The 16,841-nt window shown below is 43.9% G+C and overlaps 1 long non-coding RNA gene across 2 annotated transcripts; it reads right to left on the bottom strand.

Moving 5' to 3' along the window:
- Window positions 1-559: 559 nt before the first annotated feature.
- Window positions 560-13,238, bottom strand: LOC309367390. Of its 2 annotated transcripts, XR_014167122.1 has the most exons (4): window positions 13,171-13,230; window positions 3,278-3,338; window positions 1,924-2,098; window positions 560-1,097 (listed from the first exon to the last, which is right to left on the bottom strand). It is a non-coding gene; the product is annotated as an uncharacterized lncRNA (long non-coding RNA). The 2 variants fall into 2 exon arrangements; XR_014167121.1 differs by lacking the exon at window positions 1,924-2,098 and having other exon boundaries at window positions 13,171-13,238.
- Between the last annotated feature and the right edge of the window lie 3,603 nt (window positions 13,239-16,841).

Here is a 16,841-nt window from a genome sequence, read left to right as displayed (position 1 = left end):
CCGTTGCGGGGAATCGAACTGCCGACCTTCTGATCAGCAAGCCCTAGACTCTGTGGTTTAGACCACAGCGCCACCCGTGTCCCCTCCAGGCCACATCCATACCATACCTTTAAACCTCTATTATACCACTCTAACAAGTCATGACATCCTCCAAAAGAATCATGGGTGGGAAGTGTAGTTTAATTCCATTCGAAGAGGGATTGATTGTGAAACCATTCTGAGAATTGTAGCTCTACGGGGTAGGGGTCTCCTAACAGCCCTCAACACCTTTAACAAACTACACTTCCCAGGATTCTCGAGGGAGGAGGGAGCCATGGTATTTAAAAGTGGTTTAAGAGTTCATTAAATCTATGGTGCTGATGTAGCCCCAGTCACCATCTCCCATGAGTTTGTGATGATGATGAAAAGGGGAAATGGACAGAAAAACGAATGCCCTGTGATCTCTGGTAATGTGTGGCAGTGTTATAATTTTTAAAAACCCTGTAAAGTGTGACGTTCTTGTAACATGTGACATTATAAAGTAATGTCCTTGTTTTATAATAATTATAACCATGTATTCATTTAAGACCTTTATATGCCAGTTAATCGTTCACATTTCTAAGCGGTGCACGCAAAAGCAATTCACAGAAAACGGAACAATGAAACAGTACAAATTCATCATAAAACCAAACGCCACCTTAACATGCCTACCGGAAGAAGAAAGTCATAGCCCTTGAAGTTCAGCACAAGGAGAGTGCTTGTCTAATCTCCATTGGGAGACAGTTCAACAGGCTTTTGGTCCACTACAATGAATGTGTGGCTTCTGAAAGCTGTGGATCTGAGCAACAGAAATTCCCTCAAAAAATCTCAGGGATTGGCTGAGATATAAGGGATCAGGTAGTCCTTAAGACATCTTGGATGCACAATTAGTGAGTGGTTCCCTAGATCAGGTGGATGGGAAGTTGCCTGCTCTTGATGGGGTTACGTTTCCTCTAAAGAGTGGGTACTTAGCTTGGGGGTCCTTCTAGATCAATTGCTGTCTCTTGAAGCTTCAGGTGGCCTCAGTGGTGCAGAGTGCCTTCCATCCACTATGGCTAATGGCCCAGCTGAACTCCTATCTGGACAGGGATGGCCTAACTTCGGTTGTCTATGCTCTGGTAACCTCTATGTTAGATTACTACAGGAACACAGGTTGGGGCTGATGGGAGTTGGAGTCCGAGACATGGAGACGGCTACACACATTTCCTAAACCAGGCGTATAAACCATAGCAAAGTCAGGCACCAGGTGACAGTCCCTGTGTAAGCACAGAATGCCGACTGACCACTGGGAGCCAGGAGGCAGTGGCGCTGGGAAACCAGTGAGGAGTAGAAACAGGATGGCATAACCCGGCCAAAAAAGTAACCCTCTGTGTCCACATGCATTTTGTCGCAGGTGAACTTCTACCATGTTCCTCCTGACCTCAGTTGGTTTTAGCTTGGATGAACTAAATGAGGATCTCATTGCTGCTCAGCAAGTTTTCCGTGGTCTATAAGACCTCTGGCCCATCAGATCCCGTTCTGTAAAGATCAGTCAGAGATTATGCCTGTGTGCCAAAGGGCAGAGGTAACCCATCATGGCCCAAGGTTTATTACAACCGGCAGCTTTCGGATCACTGCTAATGTTCTACTTATCTGCTCATCTTTCTTGTTCTGGTTCTAAGCACTGCTGGGACATTGCTGGCATTAGTAAGCATCCTTCATAGTTCGCCCAGGAAATAGGTTCATTTCAGCACTGGAGGAATTGAGGGCAGCATGAGCCTGGTAGATTGTAGACATCACTCATTTTGCCGACAGCTTTGGATTTCATGCAGGTTTATACTATGCAGGGTTAAGTGGGTTGAACTTCCCGGGAAAAGGGTATCTGACCTGCTAGACTTTCTATGAATTCTTTCCTGTTCTTATTACCTTTCAAACGAGTGGATTCTATTGTGGTTGCCAGTTCTTGCACCTTAAATTTCTTGATGGCAAAAAGGTCCAGGAAAGGCTCGTTCATCATTCTGCTGAATGGAGAAGCTTCAAATTCCAGATTGTCTCTATAAAAGGGCCCGCAAGAGATGGCTTTTAAAGGTCTTCTCCGGCCCTCCATAGGATTAACATCCCTTGATTGTAGTGTAATCAAGAGAAGTGGCAGCTTTTGAAATTCTGCCTTCTAGGAAATCGTTTCTGTTTTACAATTTTGAATACTCATTTAAACATCCTTGAAATATCAAGGACTTCCTTTCTTATCATTCCGTGGTTTATTTTGCATATCATAAATCCCTGCATATTTTGCAAAAACTAAACCATTCAGTATTCCATTATTACATCCATCAAAACTTATTTACGCTGTTGAATTTTTCTTAATGCTGCCAGCATTTTCAAGTATATGCAATTTCCCTCGCATATACTGGCCCTCTAGATGTTTTTGGCCTACAACTCCCATGATCCCTGGCTAGCAGGACCACTGGTCAGGGATGATGGGAATTGTAGTCTCAAAACATCTGGAGGGCCAAGTTTGAGGAAGCCTGGTTTAAGTTGTCGTTCTTCTTTAGTTGGGACCTTGCTCATTTTCCATTTTTGGGCTAACAAAACATGGGCCGCAGTAATGGCTTACATAAATAACCTTTTTTGACACCTGGGAATTTCCATCTGAATTATCCCCAACAGAAAGGAGTCTGGGTTTCCCCCCAAAAAAGTGCTTTAAAACATTTTTTTTCAATTCATTATGGATTATTTCCCAATACTTTTTTACCCTTTTACAGGTCCACCACATATGAAAGAACATTCCCTCAACATTGTAATTATAACTTCCGATGCAGCCTGAAGATGCTGCACATAGCAAGCCACGTTTGTCACAGACAGCTTGGTTGTCTTCCCCCCAAAATGCAGAGAGTCACTGGTAGCTTGGTTGGTTACAGCATGGTGCTGATAATGCCAAGGTTGCAGGTTCGATCCCTGCATGATCCCTTCCAACTCCACAATTCTATGATTCTATGTAAAAGCAAAAGAAGTACAATTCTCTCTGCAACCACTAAAACCTGGGTTTAATGTGAAATCGGTGAAGCCGTACAGAATAGATGCCAAGTGAGATACTGCCATATATCTGACATTTCCAGGGACATTAAAAATTGAGTGCAGGGTTGCTAAATTATGACTGCTACAGGCGTCATTTAAACTGCCAACTAAAAATTGAAATGGGGACTTAGGGTTTAGGATGAATGTGAATAAATAAGCAAACAGTGGTTGTCAATGTGCAACTAGCTCTTCTAAGCACACTTACCTGCAGTAAAACGTCTGAGTAAAGCTCGCTGGGATTGCAGGAATTCTACTTTCTGACTCATCTGGGGGGTGTGAGAGAGATAATGACAGCAGTAATGCAATGGGTCCCTATTCAAACACACTAACATGACACTAGCTCTGATATCAGTTGTGTTGCTTCTAATGGCCATTAGTGTTAATCTTGGTAACTGATTCATCTGGTCCCATTTTGCAAGCTTCTTGTCACACTCTGGCGTGACCAAGAAATCAAACTCAACACGGAGCTGCCTGGCGCCCACCGCATTTTATGAGGCTGAGGTTGCACGTAGGGTACAGTCAAGGGCAAAACCTTGCTTCTTCCATTAGTAACAGGAATCACCAATGGGTGAGCTTCAATTCCCTGCCTCCTCAGCTCAACTTTTGGACCGGGAGGGATGGGGATGCTGTCTTGGTTGGGAGGAAGGAGATATAGGGCAAAGCAGTAGTCCCTTGAGGCAATGGCAGATGGCGATATTGGGGATGGCAAAGGAAGACAAGGGGTGAATAGAGGAAAAACTGGGAGTTGGTACCTTTCTCTCTCCTCTGCTTGCCAAACAGGGGTTCCAACTGGAATAAAATATTGGGGGATCCCAGGTAAGCCCTACCCCATATAATCGGTCACAAGACATGGTGCACACACACCATTTGAATGGCAATGTCCATCAAATTGGGGGTGGGGCAGCCCCTCTTAGTTTCTGTTTGCCACTGAGCAGTTCTTTAGAGTCACAAGACTCTGTTTACATTCCAGAGACCTTCCAAGCTGTTGGAAGTCTCATGGGAGATGGGAGACGGATGTGACGTTAGTGGTTTCCTCTTCCTTTGTTGTTCAGTTGCTCTCTGCTTTCATAGAGCGAGGATGTATTTTTCTTTGCTGTCTGCGTAGCGAGAAATAAAACTCTTTAGCCATGTAGCCATAAATCTCATCACTTCCGCATGCTGCTGGATTCTCTGCTGGATGGGAATGTGCCTGAGGCCTCATCAAAGGCTCAGGTCATTAATTATCGTTGGAGGTGATTCCGAAGGCTCGGCCGGAGGAAAATGAGCTTTATCAGCTTGGCCGAGCGGAGATCCCGACAGCCCCTTCAAATACTTCATTGGGGGTCCAAAGAGACCTCGGCCCCTAGGAGTTGGCTCCTCTGCCGCCAAACTTGACTGGTTTTTGACTAGCAAACGATAACAATAGGTTGCCATTTGGGCACAGATATGAGGCCACATTCCTAAGACAAGTCCAGAAGTGAAATCGGGCGTGGTTATGAAAGTGAATTTGGGGCTGCAGTCTGAAACCAGTTTAGGATGGGATAGCCAGCAAGGTGCCCTGGAGATATTGCTGGACTTAGCTCTCATCAGCCACAGGATGGCTGGTAGAATGGGAGTTGCCATCCAGTTTCACCTGGAGGGCAGGTGGCTAATGCATAGATTTTAATTGTACCCTAGACCAGGTAAGTAATGGGCATTTTAATTTCAGAAGGCCCTTACACTCATTCTGCCTGTAGCCCTTTCCCGTATTTGAAGTGCCTCACATTTCATTTATCCTTATGTGAACTTGAGAGCCTCGGTGGATCATATTTCATAACATTGGCTAATGAGATGCTATTATTATTATTATTATTATTATTATTATTATTATTATTATTATTATTTTCCATTTTATACATTTCAATAATTTTACAATCATTTTAACATTTTAGAACTCGACTTCCTTCCTCCTCTTTCTGGGGTGCCTTAAATTTATTTTTAATATTTTCCGCATATCCTAATTAACTTAATTTATTCATTTATTCATCTACTTTAAATATTTAAAACTACAGCTTTTTACAATAATCCTGCCAATGTTCTGATCTGTTTACAGTTTATTTGTAAATATTCAATAAACCATTTCCATTCTTTTATAAAACGTTTGTCTTGATTTCACATTTTTCCAGTAAGTTTCGCCATTTCTGCATATTCCATAAGTTTTTGTATCCATTCCTCTTTTGCTGGGACTTCTTCCTCTTTCCATTTTTGGGGAGGTAACATTCTTGCTGCTGTAGTCGCATACTCATGGAAATGACGCTCAATTCTTATGACGCAGCTGTAAATTAATGTTACAAATCAGGTCAATATGAGCTTTTGGCAATCAGGAAATTGGCCTGAACCCCTCAAAACCAGTATTCCAGGCTACGATGTCCATCCAATTTAAATGTTCAAAGTATGTCTCAGCTTCCAGTCTCTCTCCCCTTCAGGTCTTGCATGTCTTCCTCTTCTTTGGGTAGATAACGCTCATATTAAGGGGATTTAGATTTTAGAACAGGTTGCATGGGTCATCGGCCAATATGGCACGCTGCAGTATTTTGAATGCAAAAGGTTCACCCAAGGTTTTCTTGTTCCCAAATCAGAGATGTCGTAGAGGTTCAGGATGTGAAAGGAATCAAGCTCAGACTTATGAGAGAGAGAGAGACAGAAAGTCTGCACTCTGAAGATCAGGTGCCATAAAAAAGCCAGGGCATTCTTCTGTGCACTAGGGAAATGTGTAATTTCCTTTGCAGGTTCTGTGAGTCATTTGGGTTATAGCTGTAACCTGGCTCTGTGAATATCATTGTAACGTCAGACACATTAGACTGTTTTTCTTCTTTTTCTTCATATGGTATCAAGTTGACTCAGGTTCCTGGAGGTATGGGGCTGTGCCAGAGAATGGAGGTAAGCAGCAATAGACAAATTTGTGCGTCAAGGTCCCCAAGCCACCCCAATAAAACACAATTCATGCAGAATTTTTGTTTAAGGTTTTTGGCATAATTTTGGCCACAACTTTATTAAAATACAAAAAAAATGTGAGTGGTTGCTTAGGCATTGGTTGCGACTATCTGTCTCCGCCCGGGGACAGACTGACATTCGCACGCCTGCGAAAGTCAGAAAGTGAAAACATTTTGGGGAGAAAGATGGAGCTGGGAACCATGCCCTCACCTCTTCCCAAATGCTCCCAGGGGCTCTTGCGTGGCCCTAGCCCCTTGGCAGGACAAAAGATCGGACAAAAGCATGGTGAGCCCCTGTATTCCTTTAATGGAATCCCTTGCAGCAGCAGCATTGGAGGGGCAGGCACGGCCAATCCATGCCCCTCCACCAACCAATTCATAAAACCAATGCCTAACCGCAACCTTACAAGTTGTGATGATTTTCTATGCAGTAGGCAAAAACCAAATGGCACCAGCCAATCAGCCAAATGGACAAAATTCCTACTGGGCCCCTGCTCCAAAAGCAGACAACCCCATGAAAGCCATAGCAAGGTCAAAGCGAACAACCATAAATATAAGGAGGATGGGCGAATAAACCAATGCATGCAGCAAAAAGAGGAAGCTCAACGCTGTGCGCAGGGAATATAAAACTTCTTGGCTGTCAATCATAAAATGGAAACATCAAATTCTCCCCAATGACAAAGTGGAGCCCAGCCGCAATGGTGGCCAACTACCTTTACCCGCCCAGCAACAGTGGGATGTCTTGCAAGACCCCACCGCAATACGTGCTCTCCATGAAGGAGAACACGCTTTATGGGGAACAAGGCTATCAATACTCTGTCTGCACAGTCGGAGGCCGTAATGAATCTGAATACCAGTTTCTGGTTTCAGGAGGGAGAGTGCTCTTGTGCTGAGGTTTCCTGCTTAATTTCTCCAACATTTCTCCCATGAAAATAGGGATGTTCTATTTTTTTTAATAGAATATTTATTAAGGTTTTTAATAATAATACAATAAAGAGAAAAAGAGAAAAAAGAATAAAAAATAGTAACAAAAATACAGAAGTAAAAATAATTAAAAAGAAAAAAAATAAAACATGCAGATTTTCCACTTCTCATTTTCCTTTAACATGTTTCCCGGACCTCCTCATACCTCCCTTTTTTGTATTCCAATTCAAATTGTTAGTTCAGCAAATCCTTGCCATTAAGTTTTAACCTGTTTCTAAGCCTATTTCTCATATTCCCTTAAAATAGTCTTTAAATTTCTTCCAATCTTCTTCCGCCGACTCTTCTCCCTGGTCTCGGATTCTGCCAGTCATTTCTGCCAATCCCATATAGTCCATCACCGAAAATAGGGATGTTCTATTCAATAACAGTAATAATGATCATAATAATTTTCCACCCAACTGACTGGGTTGCCCCAGCCACTCTGGGCAGCTTCCAGCATATATAAAAACACAATACTGTAAAATGTTAAACATTAAAAAGCTTCTCTATACAGATCTGCCTTCAGATGTATTCGAAATCTCCTTGGCTCGGGGGGTTGCATAACTCCACACCTTCCAACATTTCTCCGATGAAAATAGGGACATCCCATGGAAAAGCAAGACATTCCGGGATCAAATCAGAAACTGGGGTGGCTTCTGTAAATTCAGGACTGTCCCTGGAAAATTGGGGCAGTTGGAGGGCCTGGGATGCCATACTCTAATTGGTTTGTGGTGAAGGGACACTTTTTCAGGAAGCAAAGTATCTTGGACTAGCCCTGTGGGGCAGATTTGGCTAAAACGGGAGAGGGGAAAATCAGGAAGTGGGGCTTGTAGATTTCATTAAATCCTTCCCCTACCTTGGCTCAATATTTCGAGCCCTGTATGCGATTGCTAACAATATACAGGGCCAGATTTAGGTTTGATGAGCCTCTAAGCTACTGAAGGTAATGGGGCCCTTTATATGTCCAGCTGTCCTTTGTCAACAACAAATTGTTGCTGTTTTTTGTGCTGAATATATGCTATATTGGAATTTATGGACCTTATAGGTATCTAAAGCCATTTGTCCATGTTGCCACGCAACCAGTCCATGCAGAATATAGGCACCCTATATACAGAAATGAGCAAACCAGTGATATTTTAGGGAGCAGGCTAGCAGGCGGGGCCCATTACTTACATCATAGGAGCCTACACAACACAATACACTCTTGTTATATGTAGGTTTTATTTTATTTGTTTTTTATCTTATATTTTGAAAATGTACATTCAGGTTTTTTTCTTTATTTTTTTTTGGGGGGGGGGAGCCGCAAGAGAGTGGGGCCCTAAGCTATAGCTTGTTTAGCTTATACATAAATGCGACACTGACAATATAGGATGGTATGAGTTTCCCCACCCCACTGTCAACTTGTAATGGTTCTAGGGGTTGCTCGTGCGTAAGGTGCCGCCACTCCTGGCTAGGTTGCCCGGTTGAACCCTTTCTGTCTGGACAGCCTTTCACCCGTGGCTGTCTCAGTCGCTGGCAGAATCCATCAGTGGGCGTTTCTTGAACTTCCTCCAGCAAAGAAGTTCTTTGACGCCAAGTCTCCTCCTACTCTCCCTGCGCGGAAGTCTTCTGCGCTGGGAGGGTGTGGGCAGTGGAGGACCCGTGCTCTCCCCGCTGGTCTCCAGTGAAGAGTCCTGGAGCCTCCTCTCTGAATTCCCCATCTGCCCCCCTTCTCCACTGGTGTTACGCTGATTTCCTTCCCCAGCAAATGGGCTGCCTCTCTCCCTACTGGGACCCTCTCCGGCATCGCTCTGGAGCCTTCCCTCCACCTCTAGCTCCGATGGCAGTTCCGTGACACAACTCTTCATTCTCTGAAGATGCTAAATGTTCCTATGACCTGGGAGTGGGAAAGTGGAATCTTAAATAGCAACTGCAAGTTGGACAGAGGGTTTTTCTTTTGCCTGACTTGTGAGAGGGTGCTGGCTTATCCTAAAAACTAAAGATGAAAAAGGGAAAGGTCATCCCAGTCTGGGACTGTCCTGGAAAATAGGGGCACTTGGCGGGTCTGGGGTCCACATGGGCATTTGGTTGGCTTTTGAGAGAAGTGGATGTTGGATCAAAACTCTTATGTTCTGAATTGGATGAGGCCGCCATGTTTTTTTGCCCCTGGCAGGGCTCAGGGGCCTTTATTATGAGAGGCAAACACCAAACAGGCACAATTAGCATTTTCTGCCTGTGGTGAAGATCCTAGTGGAGAGGTAAATGCCAGCCATGCATCTAATCCCTTTACAAGGAGTTAAAGCTACTGTATGTCAAGGTGTGCTTTCATGAGGAACATGATGAGCAAGGCTTCCTTTTTAGTTCAAGAGGCCTCCCCTAAGTGCCCCGGGGCCACTTTTATCTTGCTCTTCTGCTGAAACCGATCCCCTTCACTCGAATGAATGTGACGGTGTCAAATGTAATGATAGTGCTTTATCCAGCTTCATGGTTGACTGACATGCATTTCAGAGCAGCACATTCCACCCGAGGAGCCCATTTGCACAGCCGAGTGATCTAAACTTGAAAGCTAATTTCTGTAATTACCAAGTGTGATTGAACTCCGGCAAAAGTTTTCATCGCCTGCGCGGGATGGGAATTTGGCCTCCATCGTTGCCGCCGCCACCACCTTGCACTTGCAGGGAGGAACTAATTGGAAGGGATTTAACTGGTGGTCCCCACTCCCCTTAACTGCATATTGAACAAATGGGGAAATCGGTATCCATAATTAGAAAGTCAAATGAATTGTGGAAGCTTTCGCAGGAAGGAAAGGGATGTGCCAAACGGGAGAGATCATCAGGGGGTTTGAGCTGGGTGTTGATCAGTATGCGGTTGATACCCAGCTCTACTTCTCTTTTAAATCAGAACCAGTGAAGGTGGTGAAGGTCCTTTGTGAGTGTCTGGAGGCGGTTGGAGGATGGATGGTAGCTAACAGATTGAGGTTGAATCATGGCAAGACAGAAGTACTGTTTTGGGGGGACAGGGGGCAGGCAGGTGTGGAGGACTGCCTGGTCCTGATGGGGTAGCTGTGCCCCTGAAGGACCAGGTGTGCACCCTGGGAGTCATTTTGGACTCACAGCTGTCCATGGAGGTGCAGGTCAATTCTGTGTCCAGGGCAGCTGTTTACCAGCTCCATCTGGTACGCAGCCTGAGACCCTCCCTGCCCTCAAGACTGTCTCACCAAAGTGATGCATGCTCTAGTTATCTCCCGCTTGGACTACTGCAATGCACTCTACGTGGGGCTACCTTTGAAGGTGACTCGGAAACTTCAACTAATCCAGAATGCAGCAGCTAGACTAGGAGTGGCCGCCGAAATCATATAACACCAGTCCTGAAAGACCTACACTGGCTCTCAGTACATTTTCAAGCACAATTCAAAGTGTTGGTGCTGACCTTTAAAGCCCTAAACAGCCTCTGCCCAGTATACCTGAAGGAGCATCTCCACTCTCACCGTTCAGCCAGGACACTGAGGTCCAGCGCCAAGGGCCTTCTGGCTGTTCCCTCGCTGTGAGAAGTGAGGTTACAGGGAACCAGGCAGAAGACCTTCTCGGTAGTGGCGCCCGCCCTGTGGAATGCCCTCCCATCAGATGTCAAGGAAATAAACAACTACTTGACTTTTAGAAAACATCTGAAGGCAGCCCTGTTTAGGGATGTTTTTAATATTTGATGTCTTATCATGTTTTTAATATTCTGTTGTGAGCCGGCCAAAGTGGGCCAGCCAGATCATCTCCCAGTAGGCCTTAATCTTTGGGCAGGTCCACCAAAGGTGGTAAAAGGTTCCTTCACATTCATTGCATTTCCAGCAATTGTTATTGGGCAAGTGATATATCCTTGCTAGCCTGGTTGGGGTCATGTACCACGACTTTTAGAAAACATCTGAAGGCAGCCCTGTTTAGGGATGTTTTTAATATTTGATGTCTTATCATGTTTTTAATATTCTGTTGTGAGCCGGCCAAAGTGGGCCAGCCAGAAGGGCAGGGTACTATTTATTTATTTAAACAGTTTACTCTAAACTGTAGAGCCTAAAACATGACAAATGCACCCCCTGCCTCATATGAGGATGGCAGGTCCTTTTCTTATTGCTGTGGCAAAACTCTCACAAGGGAGTAGAGTTTGAGAGACGTCTTCTTTTTTCAAATAGCACAAGATGTCAAAAATGTCGCCTACAGTTTGGTATATTCAAACAGGACGTGCTGAATGGTACTTGCTATGAGCATCACAGAGCTCGTAACTGAATTTCTTTAACATGTTGTGCATAAAATCCAGCTCTGTTTCCCAAGGTTATTGATTGCACAAAACGTGTCTTTTTTGGTCATGGGCAAGGTAGTAACAATATTCTTTTATGTGCCCAGCAGAGAGGTAGTAGAGATCACTATGTTTTGGTGCTGAATCAAACAGCTGAAACATTTGTCACTAATGAGAAGAGAGGCATTGCAAACCATGAGCATAAGAATGGGCATAGAGTGGGGTGAGGAATCTGACTCCTCAAAGGAAATCACCACATAAAATCTGACATAGACGAACCCTTTAACATATTCTAAGATGGCTGTGCCTTTGCATCCTGAACCACAAAAAAGTCCCCATAACTGTAAAGTACTAGGTGGATATATAGGAAATATTTGTTGCAATAAAGGAGATCTAGGAAATTAAAAACACGGCATTTGCAATTGCTCTGTGCTGAGGCCAAAAACATAGCTAGCATAGCCACTGGTCGGATGGGACTTGTGGTCCAAAATTTTGGGTTCCAAGGTTAGGAAAAGCTGCTGTAGGAAAAAAGCTGTAGTTTTGGGGTTTCAGGGAGAAACCGACCAGGAAGTGCTTTGGGAATAAAATGCTAAACACTATTTTGGAGACTCACGGGAATCACACCTTCAGTTGTATTAAGAACTTGGACTGAAATGCCTCCAGAAGAAAAGGGAGCCTATTTGTGCTGGCTACTAGCTTAAATTAGTGCATATGCCAGAGGTTAGGCTCCCAAGGATATGCTTATATGAGCGATTTCAGTCACACTCCTCCAAACTGATTTCCGGATCCCAGAAATTGGCTTCATTTGAGCCAATTACATGGTTTCTCCAGAAGTTATTTTATTGGTACTAAGCTGACAGCTGCCAAATTGAAATGAAAATTGTCCGTGAGATATAGTTGAAGAGAGGGATTTATCTTTATCGGCAAATACTAAAACAGCAGCCTGGTTCTCAGTGATAAAATTTACTCTAGCTGAAGAATTACTTGGGCTGCAAGACTTTTCTGTTCTTTGGGACTGTGACTAACAGAAAAAGATGACAACAAATACAGTGTTTCTGTAATTCTCAAATCTGGTCATTTTTCATATTTGTTACTAGTTATTTTCTGCTTATAGGTGTTGGATTACCATTTTTTGCATTGTTTACCTCTGTATGGTCCTTTACATTACTTACCTACAATGGATATCAGTGCCGTACCTGTACACAGCAAATAAAATATTTTTTTTCTAAAAAAGTATTGTACTCTTGATCTGCATAACAGAATAATCCCAAACCCCTGAACTCGGATTGAAGAATTAGCCACACAAACATACTATCATAGAATTGTAGAGTTGGAAGGGACCTCAAGAGTTATCTAGTCCAACCCTTGCAATGCAGGAATCTCAACTAAAGCATCCATGACAGATGGCCATCCAGCTTCTTCTTAAAAGCCTCCAAGGAAGAAGAGTCCACCACCTTCTGAGGGAGTCGGTTCCACAGTTGAACCGTTCTTATCATCTAAAAGTTCTTCCTGATGTTCAGTCAGGATCTCCTTTCTTGTTCAGTGGTACCTCAGGTTACATACACCTCAGGTTACAGATGCTTCAGGTTACAGACTCCGCTAACCCAGAAATAGTACCTCGGGTTATGAACTTTGCTTCAGGATGAGAACAGAAATCGTGCTCTGGCAGCGCGGCGGCAGTGGGAGGCCCCATTAACTGAAGTGGTGCTTCAGGTTAAGAACAGTTTCAGGTTAAGAACGGACCTCCGGAACAAATTAAGTACTTAACCAGAGGTACCACTGTAATTTGAATCCATTGTTTCGGGTCCTACCTACTAGAGCAGAAGAAAACAAGCTTGCTCCATCTCCCATGTGATGGTCCTTTAGATATTGAAGGTGGCTATCATATTTCCTCTCATTCTCCTCTTCTCCAGGATAAACATACCTCATAACTGCCTTATAAGAATTGGTTTCCAGACCCGTATTCATCTAGGTTGCCTTCCTCTGCACACATTCCAGCTTGTCAACATTCTTCTTAGATTGTGATGACCAGAACTGGATACGGTATTCCAGGTGTGGTCTCACCAAGACAGAATAGGTAGAGTGGGACTATTACTTCCCTTGACCTGGACATTATATTTCTGTTGAGGCAGCCTAGAATAGCATTAGCTTTTTTTTGCTGCTACATCACACTGTGGACTCATGTTAAGCTTATGGACTACTGAGACCCCATGATCCTTTTCACAGGTACTATTAGCAAACCAGGTATCCCCCATCCTATGTGCAATTGGTTATTCCTGTCAAAGTGCAGAAGCTTACATCTGTCCCTCATTTTGTTAGTTTGGGCCCAGTTCTTCAATATGTTAAGGTCATACTGAATCCTGATTCTGCTGATGAAAACATGGATGGTTAAGAAGCTATTTCTGACAGCCTTCTTGGTGGGTGGGATGTGGTAGTCAATTCACTGGCCCCAGCCAGAGTCTGCTGGGAGAAAATTTTGAACTTGGTTAAGATTTTGACAAATGGCTCCTGCTATATTTGATATAGTAACATGATTTGCAACACAAGCCATTGCATTTGTGGTGAGGAGGTAACCAAAAATATTCTGCACTATATGTCCTGCTAGTCCATTTCTGGAAAATGTGTGGAATAGTTTTCCCCCTCTGCTTATTAGAGGATAAGAAACAGGGGGTCTAGTTAACGAAAAATGGAATATTTGCTTGCTAGGACTAATATGGAAATTACTCAGTGTGGTCACCCTTGTCTTGGCTGCTGCAAGACAGCAATAAAATTATTTTGTGACATAGGTAGCAGATTGCAAGTAGGATAATGTATCATTAAAAGCTAGATACTTTATGCATTTTCACATTTTAAGCTGCTGTCATTATGCTATATTTACATTTGAACGGAGCTTTCAATATATGCAACTCCTACCAGACTTGCATTTAAGATAATTCCACTGAAAACAATGGGATTTGCTTATAAGCTGCCCAGAGTGGCTGGGGAAACTCAGCAGGATGGGCAGGGAATAAATAATAATAAAAATATTCTTATTATTTGTAACTAAATATGCACATGACTGCACTATACTGAGCTGACATTTCTTGGACTTGATCCTCTCATTGATGCTTCTGACCCAGACCATCTTTGAGTTGAAATACTTGAAATTGAAATCTTTGACTTGAAATACTACGGAATTGATGAAATACCCAGCAGTGCCTGTGAAGAGTGTCACAGTTACTTCAGTGAAAAAGTGCTTCAGATGGAAGTGGGATGAGGAAAGTTCCTTAAATTTTGTTACCCCTATTGTGTGATCCATCTTGTTTATTCTCCTCTCTTGTTTTTGTTCAAATTTAAAATACACCAAACTTTAAATTTAAAAAAATGCTGGAAATGAAATCTGGAAGTTGTTGCAACAGCCACAGCAACACCGTAACACCATGAGATTAGAAAGTACAGTGGTACCTCAGGTTAAGTACTTAATTCGTTCCGGAGGTCAGTTCTTAACCTGAAACTGTTCTTAACCTGAAGCACCACTTTAGCTAATGGGGCCTCCTGCTGCCGCCGCACCACTGGACCACAATTTCTGTTCTCATCCTGAAGCAAAGTTCTTAACCTGAAGCACTATTTCTGCATTAGCGGAGTCTGTAACCCGAAGCGTATGTAACCTGAGGTACCACTGTATTGAGTTTCACCAAATAAACATACAATTTCTTATTCACTGCCCCAAATAAGATGCTAAACTTTAATTTTACCAGTGCTTTTTTTCTGGGGGGTACTCAGCACGGGCTGCTTTTTTATTTTTCTAGAAGAAAAGCACTGGTTAAAAGTGTGGCACTTACTTTAACAACTTAATGGTGAGTACCGGAACCCTTTTTTCTAGAAGGAAAACACTGAATATTACACGTTTGTTCAGCTTGCAGGATGTTGTCAAGCAAAAATTTGTAGCTTATTGCGGGGGTGGTACATGCAGCTACACCAAGCTAATATCTTCTTCCACCAGCCTGGGTGTGAAATTTAGGTTGCAATTTAGTGTTGCGCCATTACAAATGTTCTGCGCAAGCATATCAACTTGCCAGATGGAACAATCCCTCCTTGCACAGGACTTCTGCTGACAGAGTTCGTTAGGAGAATCCCCCTCATATATCCTAGAATGGCAGCTAATTTCATCGCTGCCCTTCCTTCCTTCATTTCGTTCCATCTATCTTATATAGACTTATTCCTCTGTCTTCCCCCAGCAACCTCACATCCATTCCGAATCTGAAGCTGCTCCTGCAGCGAAGATGAGTGAGAAGGAAAAGCTATGCTTGCTTAATTTCTGCAAATCAAATTGCTGATAACCGCACACAAACTAATCCAGTTACTTCTCCCCCGACCATGTCCCATTTCTGGCCAGCTTAGCAACTCTTATGACCAATGTTTTTATTTCATATTTTGGAATTGCAGGATTCAGTTGGCCTGTGGTAGGTGGAAGGAGTAAATAGCTAGATCAGCTGGCTCTCTTTGATTGTGTCTAAGCCTACATTGTAGTTGGGGGGTTTGCAAGAGTTCATCAACCTTGTTTAGACCCTTCTGTTTGCAATTCAAATCTGTCGTTTCCTTCCCACCTCCTTCCAGAATATTTATTGGAAGCACGTGCTGAGGAATCTGTGCATTTGATATGCTAATGGGCACAAGGCTTTGGACGAGGTAGGACTCAGATGGTGGGCCAAAGGGTCCATCCCATCGGCAGAAGTTCTGGAGACCCATCTGTTCTGTTTTGTGAGCCCACAATGAAGCCCGTTGCAAGAAATGGCGGAGGGCTGTGAATTTGGGTGACTGCGTGCATGCTATTAACCTTCAACAAGTGCAATCCTGCAGAGAGCAGCTTGTACGATGGGAATGGCCTTTGTTGTTGTTGCTAGATAATGGGCCTGAAAACACACACACCCTACTTCAAAAGAGGGAGAACTGCCCTCCCCTCCTGGTCTCCTAACCTTGTGGCTGATCAATAGCGGATCCCTCGCCACAAAAGCCTGCATTCTTTTATCCTCAAATTACAGCAGCTGTTGCAGCACCAGCTCAGCTCATTGGAAACCTATTAGATTTGGAAGGGCTTAATCCACTTTGAAAACACCAGCGCCTCTGAATCTCTCTCTCACACAGATTAAGAGGCAAGACACCGAGCGCTTGCCGGGCTTTTCAATAAGGTGACCTGGATCGTTGACACCGGACGAGGTGATGATAACTCGGTTCTGGGTGGTACACAGTGATCCATGCGACGGTCACCTCCAGGCTTGATTACTGTAACTCGCTCTACGCGGCGCTGCCCTTGAAGCTGACCCAGAAACTCCAGCGGGTGCAGAATGCGAGGCTCCTTACGGGGTCCTTGCCATGGGATCACATTCATCCAGTGCTTTACCAGCTGCACTGGCTCAGGTTTAAGGTGCTGGTTTTGACCTTTAAAGTCCTATGCGGCCTAGGACCCTCGTACCTATGGGACTGCCTCTCCTGGTATGCCCCGCAGAGGACCTTAAGGTCCACAAAAAACAATGCTTTGGAGGTCCCAAGCTGCAAGGTGGTTAGATTGGTCTCAACAAGGCCAGGGCCTTTTCGGTACTGGCCCCGACCTGGTGG

The sequence above is a fragment of the Podarcis melisellensis genome (assembly GCF_964234715.1).
Source record: "Podarcis melisellensis genome assembly, chromosome: 3".
Classification (NCBI taxonomy): Eukaryota; Metazoa; Chordata; class Lepidosauria; order Squamata; family Lacertidae; genus Podarcis; species Podarcis melisellensis.
This window is presented reverse-complemented; position numbering and strand designations above follow the sequence as displayed.